The sequence below is a fragment of the Diadema antillarum genome, unplaced genomic scaffold (assembly GCF_040938485.1).
Source record: "Diadema antillarum isolate AM-2024a unplaced genomic scaffold, OU_Dant_1.0 scf00000103, whole genome shotgun sequence".
Taxonomy (NCBI): Eukaryota; Metazoa; Echinodermata; class Echinoidea; order Diadematoida; family Diadematidae; genus Diadema; species Diadema antillarum.
The window spans coordinates 2,964,574-2,988,857 of NW_027270992.1; the positions used below are offsets into that span (position 1 = coordinate 2,964,574).

The 24,284-nt window shown below is 37.5% G+C and overlaps 1 pseudogene; it reads left to right on the forward strand.

The window, feature by feature from the left end:
- LOC139719016 (uncharacterized) overlaps positions 1-24,284 on the forward strand; it is a 120,046-nt pseudogene that overhangs the window by 72,129 nt on the left and 23,633 nt on the right.

Sequence of the window (24,284 nt, forward strand, 5' to 3'; positions counted from 1 at the left end):
CACAATGTTCATTATCACTGTAATGCTGATGACATTCAATTGTTTGTTTCCTTCCCCCCATCTGAAATCATAGCAGCAACAGTATTAAAACAACTTGAAATCTGTTGTTGATGAAATCAAAGGTTGGATGAGCGAAAATCAACTAAAGTTGAACGACAATAAAACAGAGTTATTGGTACTTGTGTCAAGACAAATGCTGACAAAGGCTAACATGAAGAAGTGTCACTCGAGAATTGGTAACAGTGTTATTAACTCTTCTGAAAAAGCACGCAATCTTGGTTTGTTTTTGATAGTATCATGTCCTTCAAATATCACGTTGCGTATACGTATCACAATCTGTAAGATTCTAGTTGCGTAATTTTGGTTTTATTCGAAAATATCTCACTAAAACAGCAGCGGGACAGCTTATATGTCCTTATATCAGCTCGTATATATTATTGTAACTCTTTCTTTGTTGGTATGTCACAACAACAAATCAATGCTCTACAACGTCTTCAAAACTGCCGCAAGTAATTACTGACCTATAATAGGAAAAATGGTCACATTACACCAGTGTTACGTTGTCTCCATTGGCTTCCTGTTGAAAAGCGAATTACTTTCAAAATTGCTCTTTTTGTGTGGTTCACTCAACTGCAACCGAGTATCTCCAGAATTCTTTATATTGTTATAACCCTCCTCGCAGACTTCGATCATTTATACTTCTTTTTCATTTCAGATACCTAAAGTTAAGCATTCATGGGGAACTCGTTCTTTCTCCCACATTGGACCAAAAATTTGGAAAGATATCCCTGTCACTGTTCGCCAGTCATCCTCGGTGGAATCATTTAAAACATGTTGTAGGAAAGATGTCATATAATTACCTTTCTTCTTCTTTTTCATTCTTTCTTTCTTTCTTTTCCTAACCCTAAGAATAAAAGCGCCATTAGCATTTTTTTTTTGATGGATTTTTTCATTATTATTATCACGGTTACAGTACGTTATTCCGAAGGTTCGCTATTCTGAAGGTTCGTAAATCCGAAGGTATGTTAATCCGAAAATGGAATAATAAAATCGGTTATTCCGAAGGTTTGTTAATCCGAAAATGAAAAGAGTTTCTTTATTCCGAAGTTTTGTTATTTCGAAAATGTAATAAGGTATGTTATTCCCAAGGTTTGTCGCACATTTTCTGATTAACGAACCTTTGAAATAGCAAATCTTATTTTATTTTTGGAACAACGCACCTTCGGAATTATGCCACAAATGTTAAGATTTAAGATCCCTTCTTCCTTTTCGGATTAACGAACCTCTCGCTATAGGGACTTTCCGTGTTTCGGAATAACGAACCATCGGAGTCAAGAACCTTATTCCATTTTCCGATTAACGAATCATAACATAACAATGCATAAATTTGAAGTTCAAACAACACGAGCTGATAAAGTAAAAAAAAACCCGGCTCGATTAAGTAAAGATAAGTCATCAGACACTTCTGAGTTTCAGCCACACCTCAATTTTTGTGAAAATTTGCATTTTTGGAATGTTTTTTTCGTGTAGCTTTTTGACGGTCTGCGGTACATGCGACATTGAATTCAACATAAAATGTTGCGTGCCCGTAGATTGGCTGAAGGTTCCTTTATGCAGCAATGATGATAACGATGATGATGATGATAATTAAAATGATTATACCAACTATAATAATTATGATAATAATAACAATAATAATGATAATGCTAATAACAATAAATACATAAATAACAAATAAATAAATAAATAAATAATGATTGACAGATTGTAACACCCAAGCTTTCAAAAACACAAAATCGTATGAAGGAAGGTATTAGCCAACACCTGTAAAGGTTAAAAGTAAAGCAAAAACTTTTACCCCCATCTCACTAGACGACAATTCCACTACGATCATTAAAAATCGACAAAGCAAAGCGGATCGTGGCTTGATCGTTTAAATCTTCTCAATCATATCTTGAGCAGTTCAGAAGCGCGGAGGGTCGCCACCATCGCCATGGTCGGCAACGTCGCTGCAGAAGTTTTGAACATGTCCAAAACTTTCGTAGCGAGGTCACCGTGGTTTTAGAGCGTATCACAATCGCCTCACGAGCGCATTAAAAGCGCCACATTCGTAACTCTGACGGGGTAGCATGCAACGCGTTAGGCGTAACTCCAGCGTATCGAAAGCGGCCCCTATCGCCCATGAAAATTACCACTTTTACAGTATTACGTAACAGGAACCAACCATGAACGAAAGAAAGTGATGCACAGACAAGGAAGGTGGACATGAAGGTAAGCGTATAAAATTCATTTTTTCAACGTACACTCGGTTCGCATCTACTCTGTTGATTAAATTGTGGGGTTTTTTTTTTGTTATATACCTTGCAAGTCAATGAAAGTAATTTAAGTTCTAATCTTTTCAAATAATAATCTTCATAAAATTGTCTTATTGTAGGATACGATTTGTAGTTTGCTCGTAAGACGGTTCTTTAATAGTATATACACATTTTACTCTTTTTAATGGAATGGATGACTTTATTGATAGTGCAATTTGAATGCTAAGATGCAAGGGTAAAACCATGTTCTGCTTATCCATGTTGGTTTGATTGACACTGACATCTGTCTGAAGAAATTCAATAATGAAACCCATTTTATACCCCGATCGCTTGAGATCGTGGCATGAACCCGGCGTAAACGTATCACTGTCTCTCCGATCGTATTACTGTTGTAGCGAGGCCTTGATAAGCGAATATCGCAATACGATCGCTTTGATCGCAGAAGCAGCGCGTCTCGTCGGCTTGGAAAATCGGCAAAAACGTGCCAGCGTCGTAGCACTATCGTGGCACTATCGCCTACAGCGCAGGTTGAGCGTAGAGAAACCGTAGTGTAATCGCCTTGGAGGCCAAGAATGGAGACGGATGGCGATCACGCCACAAAGGTCAATTTGTTAAATCGTCACAGATCGCCATCGTCGCCATCGTCGCCTTCGTAGTGAGATGGGGGCCTATTAAGGAAAACACAATTCACTTTGTGTACCACAAATACTTAACCCTACAAAATAAGTTCTGCAACTCAAGTTGTTTGTTGATATCTCTCTATTCATTTATCAATTGTTTTATGTATATATATAATATATATATATATATATATATATATATATATATATGTATATATATATATATATATATATATATATATATGTATATATATATATATATATATATGGGTGAGAATTTTGAACGATGTACAATTGCCAATTTTCGTACCTTATGACATTCTTTCCCTTAGAACACGCCATTATGATCTAAGAAACCAGATTTTTTCATGTCATCTCAAAGATTGGTAAATTTCCTTTCAGGAAATATATGGTTTGGTTGACTTTTGCCTGATATTTTTCATTTCACAAGGACTTAAAGCGTAAAAATACGGTAAAAACGCTATTTTCACAATAATTTTTGTTTTTCAAACTAATGATGTGCATTTTTAATGGTACGTGGCATCTAATATCTGACCATGTTCTGGATCTGACATATCATGGGTATGTACTACAAAATTATAAGAACTTTATGAGCACGTATAAAATTACAGAGAACAATTAAAATATCAAAGTCCTAAACAGACGAACGTCCGTGGTGCTTTTATTTCTATCGCTGCTGCAAATTCTACTTTGTTGTCCCAACTGTAACGTATACGAAAATTTGGTGTTCCACCTAATGAACATATCCTGCAAAAATTCTACGTCTGCTGGCTGTACATGGGACGTAATATTCTTTTATGCAAAATTATACTCAATTTTCGTCACGGACGTGCTTCCGCTATTTTCTAATAAAGATCGTAGCCCATGAAACGTTATTGGCGATATTGTTCTGAGTCGTAATCAACTAAGATCTAGCAACAGGATAATATGTTTGTTTTGAGTTTCTGTCCATCCTTTGTCAAATAGGAACCGGAATTATATTTTTAGACGAACCTCCAAGAAGAAAAGAACGTCCGTGATGATTAAAACGTTTTCGAGTGGGACACAATCTTGCTTCGATGGCGAAGGTGCATTTTACCTTTGGCTCTCTAGCCGAGGAGCTGCATGCCATTTTTGGAGCGGACTGAGGTTCGTCCGCAGTTTTTGGACCATGCAATTTACCAAAAACCAAGCATATAATTAATATTTTCTCTGAAAATTCACCTCCTGAACCCCCTCTGAGCAATACATATGTTGTAAGGATGTCAAATTTCTTATAATTTGCATTGACAATACCTTTTCAAATTTTTGAAAGAGTTAGGAAGGCTAGGTACTCTCTGCCGATTAGTTATCCGTCCTGGAACATGACCCTAGTAGTAGAACGAACGTCCGTGATAATTCCAGAGAACGTCCGTGACGTATGCAATCCCTCCGATAGGGATAACTTGTCCCGAAAGTGTCCTGTATTCTTTAAAACTTTTGGCTCTAATAGCGACAAATAAAGTTTTACAAAGTAGAAAATGAGTTTAGAGCAGTAGTTTCAGAATTTTTAAGGCGTTATGTGATCATGATGAACAAACAATTGAAAATTTACTCACAATTTTACGCTTGTTTTCTCTCTTATTATACAAAAAACAGCTAAACACTTAAAACAAGGTGATAGGAAAATGGAATTTTGCGTAATCTATAATTTCTGTGCGTTTAAATTTCTTTCTAATGAGGTTCTGGCGACAATTTGTACTGTTACAGGTTCTGAAAGTTTCGCTCACGGACGTTCTGTCCGAGAAAGGAAATTTCTGACAATTACAAATATATCACTGCACATAAGATTAATGTTAGTTGAAAATATTACCAAATCACCGAGCCGCTCATACCCGAAAGTGAATAGCGTTCAGCACTCAATTTACCTGTAATAACAAACGGAAAACGTTGTTTTCACGGATGTTCGTTGGTTGAATAAGTCAGTGGATTACATAGTAGGAGAAAGAGGATCAGTGCCACTTTTTAGTGACAGGTGCTCTAAGTGTTTATCTTTTGAGTATGGTAGCTGCCGTCTCAAACAGAACACATCCAGTTTTGGTCTCCATAACGGACGTTCGCTGTAATTGTCATGATATTAAATGCCTTAATTCATTCTTATTTTACTCTTCATGACGACTTTTCTCTCATTCCCTCAATAGCCTGAAGATGCTGCGACCAAATAGAAAACAAAAAACAAAACAAAACAAACCAAAACAAATCCGAAAAGTGCTACGCAATCACATTCAGGATAATGACAGAAGAAGTCTGTAATGAGCATGTGTTGAATAAGCGTTAAAGTTTACAAAAGGACGTGCTGGCAGTGAATGAAAATGACTGAAAAACAGAGAAGGGAATCGAGCTCCAACACACAGAGAAAAGAATTGCCAGTGCACTCCCGTTATGCCAAATTCTTCTGGAGAAGTTTTTGTTTGTTTGTTTATGGTTTTTATTCATCGAAATGCCGTCACAAGCACAAAAATCAGCAGTATACAATTATTGATGATTAAAACAAGGGATCCTCCCCTTATCATCACAATGTTGTTTTATAACAATGCAAATTCATTTGTAATTTTTTCCAAGATTTGCCTATACATTTAAGAGACAGAGAGATCGTCAATTTGTTTGTCTGTGCTTACTTTGAAAACACATGTTAAAAAATGTAATGATTAAGAAAGCAGTTGCACTATCGCTCTTCAAAAAGTTTCCGATGTACAGTTTGTTATTCCAAAATGCAAAGAGTGTTAATTCAAGGTTTGTTTAGAAATCGAAAAATAGATATCTAAGGATCATTGTGTTTAGGTCCGTTCTTCTAAAGTGGAATGGGCCTAATATTCGTTTAGGTGAAAACGGTTATTATGAGGTTTTGAAATTGGAGGATTTTAGTTGTTAACATGTTTCTCCACATTTGGATAAGCGAACATAATTTTTCATGTTCCAATTACATACTGTAATAAGCCTTTCGGTTAACCTTCGAAGATTCCTATCATTTACCGAATAAAAAGGCTTCATAATCATACGAACTCTATCAATTTTTGTATTGACAAACTGTATGAATAACGAGCCTCCGAAATGACGCGCTACAAAAGGTTTGTTATAACAAACCATATTGTATAATATTGAAGTCACAAACATCCATCCAAGTTATATGGACTTATTATGGACTTGTTATGACGAAACTTCGCAGTATCGAACCAATTATCACTTCTGACTAATATAATAACACAAATTCTCCTCGATAACAGTGTGTAACACAAGGAGCAAACACAGAGGGATTTCTTCCTAACGTATTCGTTTGCCCTCCCCAGCTAAACTTCGTATTTCTATAACGGAGCACATTTCTGTTGTTTTTCTATATTAATTCTTTGTCATAATTTTAGCTGTGACCATGTTCGTTATTAAAAAGCAACTTTTGCATTGTAGACTTTATAATTATAACAACTTTAGACCTGAATATTTACTTCATGAAAACGAAATTTTGATAAATATATTCGTTCTCAAGGATGGACTACGTCACTGAGATTACACGTAGTACGTTCATTTACGAGATATGGAAAAAGTTTTCTTTGAAGTATGAGAAGATAAACAAGCTTATATAGAGAATTGATCTATTCAGGATTTTCACTGAGAGTAGAATGCGTTTCACTCAAAAGAGCTCACGTTCAATATCTTGTTTGTTCCGAAGTCCGTGAGCTACATGCGACTCCGTGATGAGAACTATGCTATGTTTGTTGGGTTATAGAGACTGCCCAGTCAGATACATCTTAAAAAGGTATATGTTATTATTTGGGAGTGAGGATTTAAGTATGGAATAGTGAAATAAGAGGTGAAAATATTGAGTTTCTGTAAAATGCGCGTAAAGTTAAGAAAGTGTTTAGCGGAAGAGCAATATTTCCACAGAAATAACGAATTTAGTTAAATCATCAGTTGTCTACCATTACGAAAAGGTTAATAGTACAAGCTTAATATTCTGCAATCACGTACACATGTCCCTTAAGATATTTCGTTAGGATTTTGAACTGAATCAGATCTTTGGAAGCTATGTTAATGGTATTCAAATGTATGTGCAGTATTATTCCTCACGGACGTTCGCTGCTCTGGACATGGTAAACTTCAGCGATGAATAAAAACTTGTTCCTCTGGGAAAATCCTAGTATAATTGGGTTCATATTAAAGCTTGAGTTATACTCTTTCAGGTAAGATGAATGATTTGGAGAATTTCCTACTTTTTAAATTTTGCCTTGTTTTGGCTCAATTGTACATCGTTCAAAATTCTGACCCATATATATATATATATATATATATATATATATATATTGTTTATATTCATATTGCATGCAATGAAATTGATATCATTCCCTCTACAAATAGCATTTGTACACAATTTGTAATGATTACGAACTCATGGCCTGAATGGGGCCGAGGAAGAAGTGCAATATTGAACAATAAGATTGCCTATGGCAAACTCCTTATTTGATAGACGATGCAAGGAGGTTATTGAAGTTGTTGGAGTCATACATGAGTGTATGTATCATTTTCTTATTCTTTTAAAAGTAAAACGTGTTTTAGATTATGTGGACAATAGATAATTGATAAAGTGATGAATAATGATTTCAGACTTTGTCATCGTTTTATTAAGAGTAATTCAAGGTTTCGAAATGTGACTGAGAGAATTGTGTTCACTGTACTCACGGACGACTGAATTTTTGTAGGGGGGGGGGGGGGGCAGTCATCGGTTGTACACGAGACTGCTGATGTGGACCTTTCCTTACCATCTTTATCTTCAGTGTTGTGGCAGGAGATGGTGACGATGTTAGACGTCGTAGCCATCTCTCATCACCGTCATCATCTCACTCAATGTCAGCAGCGGTGCCCTCTCCACCCATACTCGGCATCTTAGCATCTAATTTGTTTGAGTTGAATGTGGCATAATAATTACATTCGTGCCGGTAAAAGGAAAATATTGTTAGATCAGCACGTCATGGGTGCTCACCCGTGATCGACGTAGGATTGGCAAGATCGAGTGTGGTCGAAGAGTGCTGAAGATGTGATCGAGCCTAGTAGCAGTAAAAAACGTGAGCGAGTTTGGTCGAGTAGCGTTCTACAGCAGTCGCGAAGCAGTCGAGTTGATCGTCAAAACAGATCGAACCTGACAAGAGGAGTAGATGGGGAACCAGTCTGTCGTAGTTGAGTATAGATCGGGATGATCTCGTGAACTGATTGGTCCAAAAAAAAAAATCCATCCGGACCAAACTCGATCTTTATTAAAGTCGTTTCCCGATCAGCTCGATCTCGACTCCATGTATACCCGATCGCTGTACGAGTGCTTGCCTTCTCGACGCCTTACACGATACTTTTTGACGCGTAAAAAATTGTATAGGAAGCCGGACTAAAACCGATCAAGGTAGATCGGACCCGATCGACCCCGGTCACCCTGGTCGACCGAGCCCGACCGGGCCAAAATCGGTTGGTCGGGCTTGATCGAATTGATCTGATCGGCAGTGGAACATATCCTTGGTTATTATTGTGAATCGACAGCATTTACTACTCGTACTTGATGATTTTCGGTATAAGGAAGATGTACATTGTCCAACCGATTGCATCCAGGAAAAAAAGGGGCGTCAAACTCACAGTATTTAGTTCAATATACCTGTTTTGCAAGAAAACATTGAAATGTGAAAATAAAATCGGCCTTTACGGTGATAAAATTCCGTAAGATATGACAGACTTTCAAGCCCCCCCCCCCCCCCCCCCACACACACACACAAACAAACACAAACACACGAAACAACAACATCAGACACTAAAGAATTCCGTAGGTTCCTCCCGGGATCCTTCACAATAAAAAGCGGGGGGAGGGGGGGGGGGGGGTGACCCCTGACCAAACCTACCACGAGCACAACCCCCCCCCCCCACACACACACACACAAAATAGAAATTCAAAACGTTGCCTGACTTTTATGTATTTACTTTTGATTCCAGCTTTTAATGCTGAGGTGTGGGCAGAAAAACTTTCATACACTGTTGGAGTGGGTGAAAGCATCAGTCTCGGAGTGAAAATGAGAAGCGATTTGAATCAGGAGAACCTCGTCTGGAGGCGCAACGGAGATTACGTCATAACAGCTTGGCGTGGCTTAACACCAGTAACTCTTTACGACGTTAGGAAGTCCGATGAAGGCATTTATGAATGCTACATTGACGGCAACAGGGAAGCCGGGAAACATGCAATCATGAGGCTCTTTGTTAGAGGTCCGACCATCAAAAACACTTAATTTTTGATTAACTTCATCACAATATAATCTATGATATTCCTTCTTTAACGACATTGGCGTTACATAAGAACGTGAATGAGTGAAGTAATACATTATGGACAATCTTCATCAGTGGATTACAGCAGATGATCTACTGATTGGATATGGAAAGTCATAAACTAAAAGAGTAACGCATCCAAATACAGGGGAACTGCAAAGTTTCTGTTTATTTTCTAGAGCATTTTTTGTTTATTTTGACAGTTTTTTTTTTCAGTATTTGATATGATCACAAGAATGAAAATGTACCTATTTAACTTGAAATGGGTGCATAGGTTAAGTTAAACTGTATTCTGTTTTAGAGACGGTTGACTCACGGGAAAAAAAATCAATGCTATATATTCTCTTACCTTAACTGTTCTGCGTCTGTGTAAAGTTAATAAGGCAGAGCAATGGGAATGGAGTCTCCTGGCCAAGCAGGTCCATGTTGCCTGCGTAGTTTAAATACTCATTCCATGTATTTTTTTTTTTTACTTTGATGATCTGTGAAATGTTGATAGTCATACAAAATTCGTATGCGAACGTTGGTATGGAAGTTTGAGTCTTTTTTTCTTCTTCTTTATTTTCAGTTCTGTTTATTTCTGCATTCCGTTTTCACTGCAATGTATAACACAATTTGACAATATGTAATAAAGTGATATGAATTATTCCTACGCATCAAACGAGTGTTTAAAGAAAATAATACCAGGAGAAAAATATACAGTTCAACAACGTCAAAATGAAAGTAATTTAATTGTCTTGAATGCTGTATTTTACAAATCATCCATGTTTTTGTATAATAATGATCCTGGATTATTCTTTGTTAAATTTGGAATATGGAACAATAAAAGACATACAAAACAAACGAAGTAAAATGTACGATAAGGAACAGTCCAAATTGGATGTAAAGAATATATGTGCAAAAGTAAATGAACTTGGAAATGCAATGAGCATCTTCATTTACAAACAGAGCGTGAAGAGGAAGATGACCCCAGTTTAACGTAAGACATAAAATGAAGCCTATGAAATCTCACAATACAACTCTATATCACCATTTACGGTATAATGAATAGTAGTGTTTCTTCTCAAAGAATAGACATAATAGACATACTATATGACCGTGCGTCACAAACATAACAAAAAGTCTTTGTCTTAGGACTGAAAATAATTATGAAATGGGTCAACCCAGCTAATATTGAGTTTTTCACATTTTCTGAAAGAGTAAGTCTACGTGTACAGTGTACTTTAGTTTCGGATCATAAAACGAACAGGGAAGTGTTTTTTAGCAGTTTTTTTTTTCGAACACTTTTTGGTAGAATAATGTGATAAGGTGTTTCTCATAGCGTCCTATTTTTCATTTCTTAAAAAAACCTGCCAATACCATTCAATTTCAACTCCAATATCTTTTGAGAGGATAAAGCTACTGCTTTGAAAGTTGGGACTACTCATATACAGAATGTGTTGATAAAGCATGCTCAATTGCAACTAAATCTGATAATAATTCTTGCATTGTTGTTACGCCTGTGATTAACATCCTGTTTTTTAAACTCTATTCATTGCACAGCTAACACAGCTTGTTAAAGATTAAACGCTTGAATACACCCTATACTTGAGAGCCTCTTTTCTCTGTTCACACTTTCCAGAGTGTGTGCTTTCATTCCAATATAATTAGGATAGATTAGAAGAGTCCATTTGAATTAAGTAATACATCATTTTAAAGCTTAAAGTCTGCTTTTTCAGAATATGCCCTTAACTGAAAATCCATGTCTGGCGAATTGTTGTGGTTTTGTGATGCAGGGTCATTTATTCTATCGTAAATGATCAGACTATATCATATCTTTTCTTTTCATTGTTCTTTATCTGTGTGTGTGTGTGTGTGTGTGTGTGTGTGTGTGTGTGTATGTGTGCATGAAACAGATTGTCCCTCTAGGAAGTATGGGTTAGATTGCTCGAATGACTGCCCGGACTGTTACGCTGGGGGCGTTTGTCACCATGTAACGGGAGAATGCGTTTGTCGACCAGGATTCCAAGGCAGTAATTGTGAAACAGGTGTATACCATCATTCCTATTGTCAATTGGGTATTGCTATCGTCAATTTCATTCGTAATGGCAATTTCAGCAATATGGTCATCTACATGTACGTACACAAACACAAATAAGTCTGGCTGTAGAGGTTTCAAAGAAACAAAAGAACACATTCCAGCATAGGTCACAAGATGTGACACCTTGGCAACCTTGGGCAACTTTTTTTTGTCAGCCTTAGCACAATATGATCGAAATATACTATTGCTAATTTTCATCAAGGAAGCAGGAAATTGTAGATTATGCATGGACTATGCAACTTTCAAGGGGTTTCTACGTCGAGGAATCTATTTATTACAAGAATTTCCGTTGTGACATGATTGGATAGGGAATATGTTTGAGGAGTGCTACGTACTCGTCTACAGCACAAATCAAAAAGATGTATGTTGTAGTGATCACTTTTTTCTAGATCATGGGTAAGTAGCATAATTATATTCTGTTGTTATATGCTAATTTGCTCATTATTCTAATCACGCTACATGCTACAAGACACTTGCATTATTTACAAGTGGATATTGATGATATAAATGGAATTCTCGTCCTATAAAACCACGGATAATCATAATCATTATCCCTGCTTTCAAGACTCCTGGATTACGGAAAACTAACAACATATCACAAATTTTGCTTATTAGCTGGATATTATTATCAACGACTAATGAAGCCAAGTTTTATCTATTTCAATATTCATCTAGAGCACGAATAAGAAAAACAAACTCTGTTTGGAATAACTATATCTCGTCATGATAATTATAGTACTCAAGACATTTATAGCATTTTTAAGTATAAGCTGTTGTTGCAATTAAAAAAAAACCCTTGAAAGGTTGTATCATCCACGTTGTCAGGCTTTCTGGATTGAAACCAGCAAGAATACCTGTGAGTATAAGCTCGTGTGTAATGAAAATTCGTCTGACATTAGTGTTAAACTTTTGGTCTCAATACAAAATACTTACCTCCAAAATTTTCAGCTGCCGACACTACAACCTTCATCGGCTGGCCGTCTCGCCTTGATCACGCGACCGTCGATAGGCGGGTCACGGACTATGGGAAGTTTGTAGCGCAAAACCAGCACAGGACCAGAATCAACTGAACACAGACACCCCATCTCCACCTCCTCTGACTGGTTGTGACCCGTTATTGACCGTCACGTAATCTAGGCGAATACGGGTCATTCTAATGAAGGCTGTACTGCTGACAGCTGAAAAAAGTCAGATATATGCCTAAATATTTTTAATTGAAATCAAAACTGGTAAACCGATTTAAGATATTGAAAAATGTAATTCTGTTTAGCTGAATGTGCTATTTAGACTAATAAAAGGATGTACTCTCGCTCAATTCACCTGAAGGACCTGTTCTTAACTTTGAATGAGCTTTTGTTTGAGAGAGTAAGATACAGAGATAAAGATTAAGAATTATTCCTGCTACTTGTTGTGATATGCTGATCAAGACCTTGAGAAACCTATTTTCTATGAGAAACATGATAAATCACCAAACAAGTTGTAAATCTTTCGCTTCATATGAAATCATAGTCATTCATTGTTGTTCGTGTTTCCTTGGTTCAAAGGATGTGGCAACAATAAATGGGGAAAACGTTGCACAACGGTCTGCGCAAGTAGTGGAAACTGCAGAACTCGCCTCCTGTCTGTTCCTGACCCAGTTGGTATCTCATGCCAAGCCGGATTCGGAGGAAATAAATGTGAAACAGGTAGGCTCCTTCATTATTCCATCTACATAATTATAATAACGAAGCTCTTGGATGGCAACTTGCCGTTGTACGTGCAACCTCTCAACTGTAAACATATTGATATATATATTTTTTTTTAATGCGCGAGATGTCTGCATGCATCTTCATGCGTTTATGATTTAGCTATGCAGGGGTAGTGGTACCATTGGTATATGTGACCCTGCACCACAAAACACACAAAAAGTGGCCAAACATGGATTTTTAGTTAAGGACAGATTCTGAAAGAGCAGACTCTAAGCTTTAAAAATTAATGATGTATAACTCAACTCAAATGGACTCTCCTTTAACCTATCTAAATATTGGAAAGAAAGCGCACACTATGGAAAAGTGTGAACCGAGAAAAGAGGGTCTGAAGTATATGGTCTATCTGTCTATTCAAGCGCTTAATTTTTACCAAACCGTGGTAGCTGTGCAATAAATGGGACAAAAAACAGCATGTAAACCACTGGAGCAACAACAACGGAGGGATTATCAGATTGAATTGAAATTGAGCATGCTCTATTAACACATTCTGTCCACGAGTAATGCCAACTTTCAAAGCAGTAGCATTACCCCTTCAAAAGGTATCAGACTTGAAAGTGAAGAGTGTGCAAAGGGTCATCAAGAAATGAAAGGGGCCTCTAAGACATACCTGATCTCACTACTCTACAAAAAGGGGTTGTAGAAAAACTACTGAAAATGCACTTTTCCATTCATTTTATAATCCCAAACTTAAGAATAGTGTAGAAGAAGGGTAGCTCTTTAAGAAGATATGAAAAAATTAATATCGCCTTGGTTGACCCATTTCACCTTTTTTGGGTCCTCACGTGAAAGCAAGTGGTGCGACTTTTTGTTCGTTTTGTGATGCAAGGTCACATATTGTTGATTGGCGTTGTGTATGGGGAAGGAGTGGAAAGAGATGTGTCTACAGCAAAACTTCTTTTGATCATTTCTTTTGTTTTCATATATAAGAGAATGACAGAATGATAAAAGCCATGCAAAATCTGACAACTTTATAAGGTTGATATATAGGAGAAAATAAAAATATATCAATCATGGGGAGAGCAGGTGCCGATCATTGTGACATAGGGGTTCTCAAAGATATTTCGCTTCTTGCTCAACCAGATTATCAGTTATTCGGCTTCTACAGAACAGGGCATCAAGATCAAACGTGCTTCCTCATGGAATGGCTTGCACAGTATGATTTGGAAGTCCCAACTTAAAAATGAAATAAAACCGTCGCTTATCAGTAATCGTCTGAGAATATCTAAGGTTAATGAAGACAAGTGACAGCAATGAGGCAGGTAGGAATAACATTGTACGTAGGACCTTATTTATTTCCTAGATAAACAAAAATTAAGAGGATCGTAGGGCAATGCACATTTTTGGGGAATTGTAAGGTAGAAAGAGTTTCACACTTTCATATAAATTTATGACATAGAATTCAATGCAGATAGTGTTGACAAAAATCCAACGGGGATAAAGAGACTTAGTTGCTAAATACAAATCAATGCAATTGTGCCTCACTCATGTTGGAAGTGCAGGTGCAGTTGACTTTGTTTCAGTGCATACTGCAACAGTAATACGGATGCCTGTTTTCACTTTACACATGGTATCATGGAATGCGCCTTGTCTAGTTCTCTGGGTTGATGAGATTCACCTTAAGCTAAGTTTTTTTATTACTAGATTATTGATATCTCTGGTTAGAGTATCAGATACCACTGAACGAGAAAATGAGAGAACGTGCTAGTAATGATCCTGACGACGTAATACTTTAGTATACAGTGATTTGATTCGATTTCTAATCAGTCTTTAATTGTTTGTTTGTTTGTTTTTTTCCTGATTTTATCAAAGACTAGATGTTAACCTAGTTAAGTTGTTGTTCGGCTATCTTGTCAAGCACAACACATTAAGCACTGTCGTTCTAGGGTGGTTTCATGTTTCAACAGCTATTATGACACCGGTGCCAAATGATATCCTATCATGCTCATAGTCAAAGTTAATTTATATTCCATGTCACATTGCTGTTCCGCTTTCTTTTACAGCATGTTCCGACGGAACCTTCGGGGCGAACTGTGAGCTGACCTGTAACTGCGCGTCGACGTGTAACTCGGCCACGGGATGTCAAGGGGCCACCTGTGCAAATGGATATTCGGGATATCTGTGTCAGGGTAAGAAAACAAACACGTAAACGAATATAACCAAAAGAAATTATGATGTTCGTCCATTTTTTTCTGTGCTCTGTAGTTAAAAATTTTCCTAGTTCATATAGTTCTTTCAAATTTCATATTTCTTTGCTGTAATTGAAATGTGATTTTATAAAAGAAAAATATTCAGATATGGCTTTGATTCTTTCACTTGACTTTTTTGATCAATTTTTGAGAGATATATATTGGCATTGTCAATCAAACACTGAAGCCCCTGGAGCATGCAGCGAAGGCTATTTTGGAACCCTGTGTAACTATCCCTGCCACTGTAAGACCAGCACGACCTGTAATCGGACGAGCGGCCGCTGCCCTGGCGATGACTCCTGCGCCGATGGCTGGGCTGGATCAGATTGTCAGCAAGGTATAGCAGAAACTCACTAATTACATTTCAGTTTGATTCAATTCAATTCATGTGTTTCATTTTCATTTTTCCAACAAAACATAACACAAAGTAAATCAGGTATTCCATTATAAGCATTATATACATTACAGAGTACGTATAATAAATGATAGCCAACAAGCTAATAAAGATGAATTATGTATACATGCTGGAAAATACAAAGTTAAGAACTGAGAGGTCCACTAAAAGCAATACTTGTAGATTGTGGACCACTCAATAATTTCTTCAATTACTTCTAACTGCAATTACAAGTACATAACACAAAAGTAATTGAGACAAAATGGAACAAACAACAGAGATACAACAATATGACATGACTAAACTGAGGGGGATACGATTGAAAGGAATGGAATAAAAACAAAATTCAAGAAAGAAAGGCAAGAAAGAAGAGAGAGAGAGAATGCATAAGAATGCCTAAAGAAATACAAGAGGGGATTTTGGAGGTACTTCAGACATTTGGTGACTGCACACAGCTGTGCCAAAATTATGCAAATAAGACGCCGTATTTCATTGCCTAGTAATGCCGTTTTTCATTGCGTAATAATTTTCCAGTAACCTATATAGGTAATGGAAATGAATATCTCAGCCAGAATTTATCCAAAGCAAAAAGACTTCAAATCACGCTTAAAAGTGTATAACAACGGAGGGTTTTTTTTTCAGAACTTAATGAATTCCAAAATTTAGGGCAGATGTATATAAATGTATTCTGAGCTAATAAGGTTCTCAAAAGAGGTAAATGAAACTCATTAGACCATCTATAGTAGGATAATCATAAAAAGATTGATTTCGTGGAAACATCGAATTAGAAATATTTGGAAGAGCATTTTGTGTTGTAGTTGAACATGAACTGACTCAGTTGAATAAGAAACTAATCTTTGATTTTTTAAATCTTGTATTTAGTAAATAACGAATTTGAATGGGAACGTGGCGAAACCCTACAAACAATACGAAGGACTTTGTTTGTGCAGTAGCAATAATTTCTCTATAAAATTTGATGGGCGCTACCCCATGCTAAAAGTCCGTAATTAAGATACGGTAATATTAAAGAAGAATACAACGTAAACAAAGAAGACGATGGAATGTGACACTGAAGTCTGTTAATAATACCAATATTACGTGATATTATTTTATTTATGTTAATGATATGAGGCCTCTTACAAATTGAAAGTGTATCATCCACTGTGATAACAAGGAAGTTTATGTGGGATTCATGTTCTAATGGAGTGTCATTAAAAACAAGATATGTGCCTAATGTTTCAATGGATTAACTTAAAAGCATATACTTAGTTTTCTGAAGATTGAGTGACAATCTATTAGTTCTTATCCAATGAGTCACTTTTTTCAATTCAAAGTTGACGGTGTCTACTATATAGAGTAACTAGATCTTGATGGGGAAAGAAAACATTTGAATCATCATCAAAAAGTATAAATGAGAGTATGTCACATGCAACATCTGCATAAGTCAGTGATATAAACACTAAAAAGTAAAGGACCTAGTATACTACCCTCAGGGACGCCATATTCAATACATTTGAGACTCGAGTTACTCTCGTTCAGAGATATATTTATTGTTGTTGTTTGATTGTGAGAAATAATATAATTTATGGCGACTTTTTTGCCAGGCAGAGACTGATAGACACAAGAGACGGTCACATCACTTTATCTAACTGGCTAGAAATGCGGGAAATAGAAAAAGAGTAAGTATAAAGTGATGCTAAAATGACTTAGCATAAGTATTCAAACATATCCATTGTCTTTGCTTACATTTGACAGCAAGAAGGTAACAATTAGGCTGAGTAATATTCAGTGAAGAATTAACCCACTTTCTCCTCTTTGTGGCTCAAAGTCGTGACGCTTTATTATTTCTTTTTTCAATCTAATGAATTTTATCCGTAGCATTGCCGAGGCTAATGGATTCTCCATGGGCATCGGACACCACGAGCGACTCAGTGTTAATCGCATGGAACGCCTGGAAGGATGGCTACGATTACGGCACTGGTCCGGTGCACTCTTACCGGATTACATATAATTGGACTGATGATGTGGGTAACACAGGCAACTCTGACGAACCTGTTGTCATCTCTGGGGATAGCACTGCTACTATCACTGGTCTCTATGGATATAGAGATTATGAGTTTCTCCTGTTCGTCAGGCGAGAGGTTGACGGTATACCAATAAGTGGGATCAGCAGTTCGCCGATCAGAGCAAACACACAATGCGATGGTGAGACCAAGAAGAATCCCTGAAATTTTGTTTGTTTGTTTGTTTGTTTGTTTGTTTGTTTTGTTTTATTTTAAATCTTAAATTGATACTTCACGGTGCTATGATTATGGAATGAGAATCATAATTTTGCAAATGTATTACATCCATTTTGACGTAAAGTAAGTATTTAAAGAAAATTACCATTGGGAAAATTGAATATGTTGTGTTTATACTAGAATATGAATTAAAAAGGGGGAAATAAGACCGTTTTCTCAATCCACAACGGGGAATGCAACAAGGGCAAAGAGAAATTTAACACAATGTCTGCGGTAATGAAAGCATTTCAGATTAATTTGGGAACAGTTCGATGGTTTTACTAATATCATCAAAATTGGCAATCAAACAGCAGCAGACAATGTGTCACAGCTAAGATACAAATCATAAGTGCATTCATTTGCTACTGGGTTCACGTGTCTACGGGGGATAGTAAAATTAATGTCTTTACTTGTGTGCCCTGACCCTCATGTTGTCTGCGTTTCTCTCATTTTTATTTTGTATAACATGTACAGTAGGTCTACAGTGTATTCCTTTGTAATGTTCATTCTGGTTTTTGTTTCATGTTTGCAATGTTATAAAGATGGGTAGCCTATATCCTTTACCTGGTCGAATAAAAAAAATAACAAAATAATAGGACCCCTGCATGTAATGATACTGATGAAGAAGAGGAAAACGTACTTCGAATTAGGCTAACTGTTATATTCTTCGAAGGAAGAGGTGGCACAGACGGTTAGTATACCAGTGCCCAGCTGAGACACCATCACTAGAAAGGCACATTAAGAGACATTGCATTTTCGAGTTTGAAAAGCCCGTCTAACAATGCTGAATGAGAATCAACAGCAAACCACCCGTCACGGCAGTGCGCCTGAATGCTTAACTCAAACGGTAGCAAGGCCAAACGAATGCTGACCCTTTTGCCGAAGTGTTCTTGGCGAGTAAGCGCCTGATAGACATGGAATTTTCTAGTCGAAAGAGTGTCGTTTTTGCTGATGTTTTTATAGTTAATCATTCAAACTACACGGGAGAGAGTTACATTGATTTTGTATGGGATTTATCCCGATTAAGTGTCGATAAAGCGATAACCAAGGAAAACAGTTACATCTTTTGACCTGTGCATTGTCTATAGGACGTAGTCTGCTTTTGCTTTGCTGATTCCATTCAGTGACGTCACATATAATCAGGCGTGTTCGGCAAGATTCGATAGGTTTTCGAAATAGGAAGGAGAATTGTGTTATCCTCACTTTATGTTGTATTTTTTCCCCATGAGGGAATTGTAATGACTGGGGCTGGCTTAAACTCTATTTGCAATTTCATTAAATATTATTTATGTTTAATATTTTAGAATCGGCAGTTCAAAAATGCATCTTCCATTCATAGACTTTCATAATTTGTGCGCACATCCAGCAACAAAATACACTACAGAAGGATTAGACTACATCACTTTTTTTTCTTTTATTGAATTGTTTTGTTTTACACAATTGTAGATCTGTGACATTTGCTTTCTTCTTCGTACACAGCTCCTTTGAACGCACCTTCGGCAATGAGTGTCAACATCACTGGTACAAACAGTATTGCAGTTACATGGCAGGTGAGAAATAATGATTCGTTTCATTTAAATCGCGACAGTCAGTTATAACATAACGGTGTTTTGTTCCACGCCAAGCTTTGCCAAATAAATTGATTCTCTCGAAGACATCTTCGATGTCACCCAACTTGCGCTAGGTAAACTGAATTCAACATTAGTCTGTGCAATATAGCAGAGAAGATATAGACCTCCGCAACGGTCATACCGGTCTCAGGACGGTGTTTTATGTTAAGTCATTGAGAAATTTGTCATGTAACATACAGTAAATCACATGAGGAAGAAAAGGGGTAGGTGCATCATGTATTCTCAAAGCGTTTTCATCGACAGTAAGATCGAGCCACTGCCTTTCAGCATCACTCAGTAGATAACACAATGAATTAAGGGGGTGATTGTTTGTGTGTATGATAAAAAAGAGTATATTCCAGCTGCATATCTATACTCCAATACACCTGATATTCAGACAATACACACACACATTATTATATTAATACATTAAAGATAATTAAAGTTTTGGTACCTCAAAAGTTTCCCTGAGTTTCCTTGTTTTAGTTTGTGTTTCAGGTTAAAGTACCTTTCATATAACTAACACTGTGATAATTACTCGCCCCAAAGTGCTCTCATGTCTTAGTAGTCATACACTAATGGTTTCGTACCAGAGCAGAGCGGGCTCTGAAAAATTCGAACGAGCCGTTACTTTGACTCGACGCGGTACCGCGACAATCAATATACACGTATTGTATGAAACCATTATTGCATGATTACTAAGACATGAGAGCACTTTGGGGCGAGTAAGTCTCACAGTGTTAGTTGTATGAAAGGTACTTTAAAGATAATAAAAAGTTTTGGTACCTCAAAAGTTTCCTTGAATTTCCTTGTCTTAGTTTGTGTTTCAGGTTAAAGTACCTTTCATATAACTAACATTGTGAGACTTACTCGCCCCAAAGTGCTCTCATGTCTTAGTAATCATGCAATTAACTGCGACCAGCAGCCCCATACGAATAGCGACCAGCAGTCCCATACGCATAGCGTAATCGGGCTTCGCATTGTAGCATTCAGGATCATGACAGATTTAGTATCGCAGGATAAATGTCAACTTAAAATCCCAAAAATTCTTCAGTTTGAAGACTTACCAATTAAGGTGAAGTATTGAAAACAGGCTTCGGGCAACGTTTGGTTCTGCCTATAGTCCCTTTCTGTTCGAATTGATGACTGAATGTGACTCGGTCGAGAGGACCTTGGGAGAGCTACATACACTGAATACTACAGCCAGTGCATGCGAACACATCACATGCGCACAAATTTCAAATCTATCAACGGATAAGATGTTTGTGTGCGCATGCGCTGGCCGTAGTAGTCAGTGTATGTAGCTCTCCCAAGGTCCTCTCGACCGAGTCACATTCAGTCATCAATTCGAAAAGAAAGGGACTATTGGCAGAACCAAACGTTGTTCGAAGCCTGTTTTCAATACTTCAACTTAATTGGTAAGTCTTCAAATCGAAGAAATTTTTGGATTTTAAGTTGACATTTACTCGCGATACTAATTCTGTCATGATCCTGAATGCTACAATGCGAAGCCCCATTACGCTATGCGTATGGGGCTGCTGGTCGCAGTTAGCTATGCGTACAATGGGCTGCATGCTGCTGGTCGCAGTCAGTGGTTTCGTACAATATTTATCGACGCCGTACGGCGACGGCTCTGGTACGAAACCATTATTGCATGATTACTAAGACATGAGAGCACTTTGGGGCGAGTAATTCTCACAGACAACGTACTTTAACGTGAAACACAAAACAAGACAAGGAAATTCAGGGAAACTTTTGAGGTACCAAAACTTTTTATTATCTTTAACCTGAAACACAAACTAAGACAAGACAAGACAAGGAAATTCAGGGAAACTTTTGAGGTACCAAAACTTTATATTATCTTGAAGACAATACACCAAAACCGTGATCAACACAGTGGATTATTTGTTCTCCTGACTATAATTATTTCGGCTTATGCCGAAAGGGTGGGTTGGGTAGTGGCGCGTCGCGTTAATGGGAACACCACCCTTCGTCCAAAGCCCCCCCCCCCCCCCGGTTTTGCCGAAAGGGTGCGTTGGGAGCGTTGGGTCGCGTCGCGTTGACTGGAACCCCACCCTTCGTCCAAAGCCCCCCCCCCCCCCCGGTTTTGCCGAAAGGGTGCGTTGGTACTTTTTCTCATGTAATATTAAAAGACGAGTTTTGAATTTATATTTACCTTCAAACAACCATTTCAAAGAGGCTATCGTCCGGATCGGTTTACACTCTATTACCACTTGGTCTACAGCCAGTTGGTCTAATAACTAGTTGGTCTAGTCATCATTTCGTCCAATTACTGTTTGGTCTAATTGTTATTTGGTTTAATTACTAATTGGTCTACAGTCAATTCGTCTAATAATAGCCATTTGGTCTATTTCTTTGTCTAACACCAATTTATATCATCAAATACCGATTTGGTCTATTATGAGTTGGTCTAATTCCATTTCGTTCCATCATCAAATATTCTAAAATAAAACCAAATTTGTCCAATATAAATTTGGTGTACACATCATTAATTTTGGTCCATTGCCCAGTTGGTCTAGCCTCTGTCTATCATCATTTAGTCTACACCCATTTAGTCTAATAACCATTGATCTTATTGTCATTTGGTCTAATAACCAGCCTCCTGGTCTAATCAGGTAATTTGGTCCAATCATCGTTTCGCCTATATGACCAACTGGGCTATTTTTTTTTTTATTTATTTTTTTTTATTTATTTATTTTTTTTTTTTTTGGGGGGGGGGGCCTTTTTCTAGGCTTGTGCCGAAAGGGTGGGTTGGGTGGTGGAGCGTCGCGCTAATGGGAACACCACCCTTTATAGTAATTAAACCAAATAACAATTAGACCAAACAGTAATTGGACGAAATGATGACTAGACCAACTGGTTATTAGACCAATTGATATCAAACAGTCAATTAGACCAACTGGCTGTAGACCAAGTGGTAATAGAGTGTAAACCGATCCGGACGATAGCCTCTTTGAAATGGTTGTTTGAAGGTAAATATAAATTCAAAACTCGTCTTTTAATATTACATGAGAAAAAGTACCAACGCACCCTTTCGGCAAAACTGGGGGGGGGGGGGGGGGGGGCTTTGGACGAAGGGTGGGGTTCCAGTCAACGCGACGCGACCCAACGCTCCCAACGCACCCTTTCGGCAAAACCGGGGGGGGGGGGCTTTGGACGAAGGGTGGTGTTCCCATTAACGCGACGCGCCACCACCCAACCCACCCTTTCGGCACAAGCCAATTATTTCTGCCTCTCCCGAGAGTAGTCAGACCCACCTGCGTCGGAGTGGCTTCAGTGCGACTCGTCTTCATTCAGCTACAACTTGACGTACTGGCCTAGAGAAAACCCAGCTGAATATAGAGTTATGGGGTTCGAAGGAGCTATTTCCGTCACTCATCATGCAACTGACTTGAGTCCTTGTACTGAGTATATTTTCTCCGTGGTGATTATCAACTCGATAGACTTGCCCGGACCTGAGGGGCAAATAAACGGAAAAACTGATGTGACACGTAAGTCATGAATTACATGAGTGTAAATAAAGTTGATTATTAGTTGACTTCCATAAAAAGTGTGAATCTTTCTTTCACGACAGCAAGCGTTTATTGCCACAGCAATAGCGTATAAGGAAACGTTTTGAATTGAAATAATACATGGTACGTCAGTTACGCAAAGTTGTTAAGAACCAAAACACAATTCTCTTCAATTCATCTGTCTATGCACTGCAAAAAGTCCGGTGTTAAATAGTGAACACCGACCTGGTGTTAAATTTTCGGTGCTCATTTATGGTGTTAAATTAACACCTCCGGGTGTCATTTCCAAATTTTAAACTGTTTTTTGAAGAGTTTCTTAGTAACTGCACTTCTTGTTGATTTTTAATTTAAACAAAACGATCAAGAATTTTACATTAAAATACTAGATTTTTGAAAAAATGTGAAAATAAATTTACACCAAAGTAACACCAGCTGGTGTGGTCTCTTATTGAAGCTGGACGGGTGTTAAACCATTGATATTAACACCAACAAATATCAAATCAACACCATGTGGTGTCATTTTTTAATTAACACCAGTACAGTGTCAAAATAACACCAGGTACAGTGTCAAATTAACACCACGAAGTGTCAGGTGAACACTTTTCAACACCATCACAGTGCATTTTTAACACCTGTGGGTGTGGTCCTTTATTGAAGTTTGATCGGTGTTAGATTTAACACCCGTGGTGTTAAATCTAACACCGATGTTTTTACAGTGTGTGTTTATAGTTGGCTCTTTTATTAAGTTTACGCATGTCAGGCAAGGTCGAGCATGTTCAAATTATCTGAACGAAAAGTAAACATTTCTATGGATGGATTTAATCCTGCCATAGATTAGGAGTGACCAAAATTATTGATAACGCGTAATCATTTCGTCGGTATCTCCTTAAATCATACGAGCTCATGCATCGAACTTACGAGATCAGCAGAGAATTAGGTATAACATGAAGTAATTAATACGGTAATTTGTCTCACCATCGTAAATATCTATGAATGAATATCCCTTGCGTATGTTCTGCATAGTAAGTATTCAAAGATATTGATTTTGCGTTGGACCGTCATGTTTCTCAGTATAGCCATTTCGCGCAGAGTCTATAGTTAGTACACGAAATCTTTTTTAGGGAAAAAATGATTATATTTCTGATGCACGATAGTCAAATTACAAACACGACACGTTTCTTCTCAGCACCTG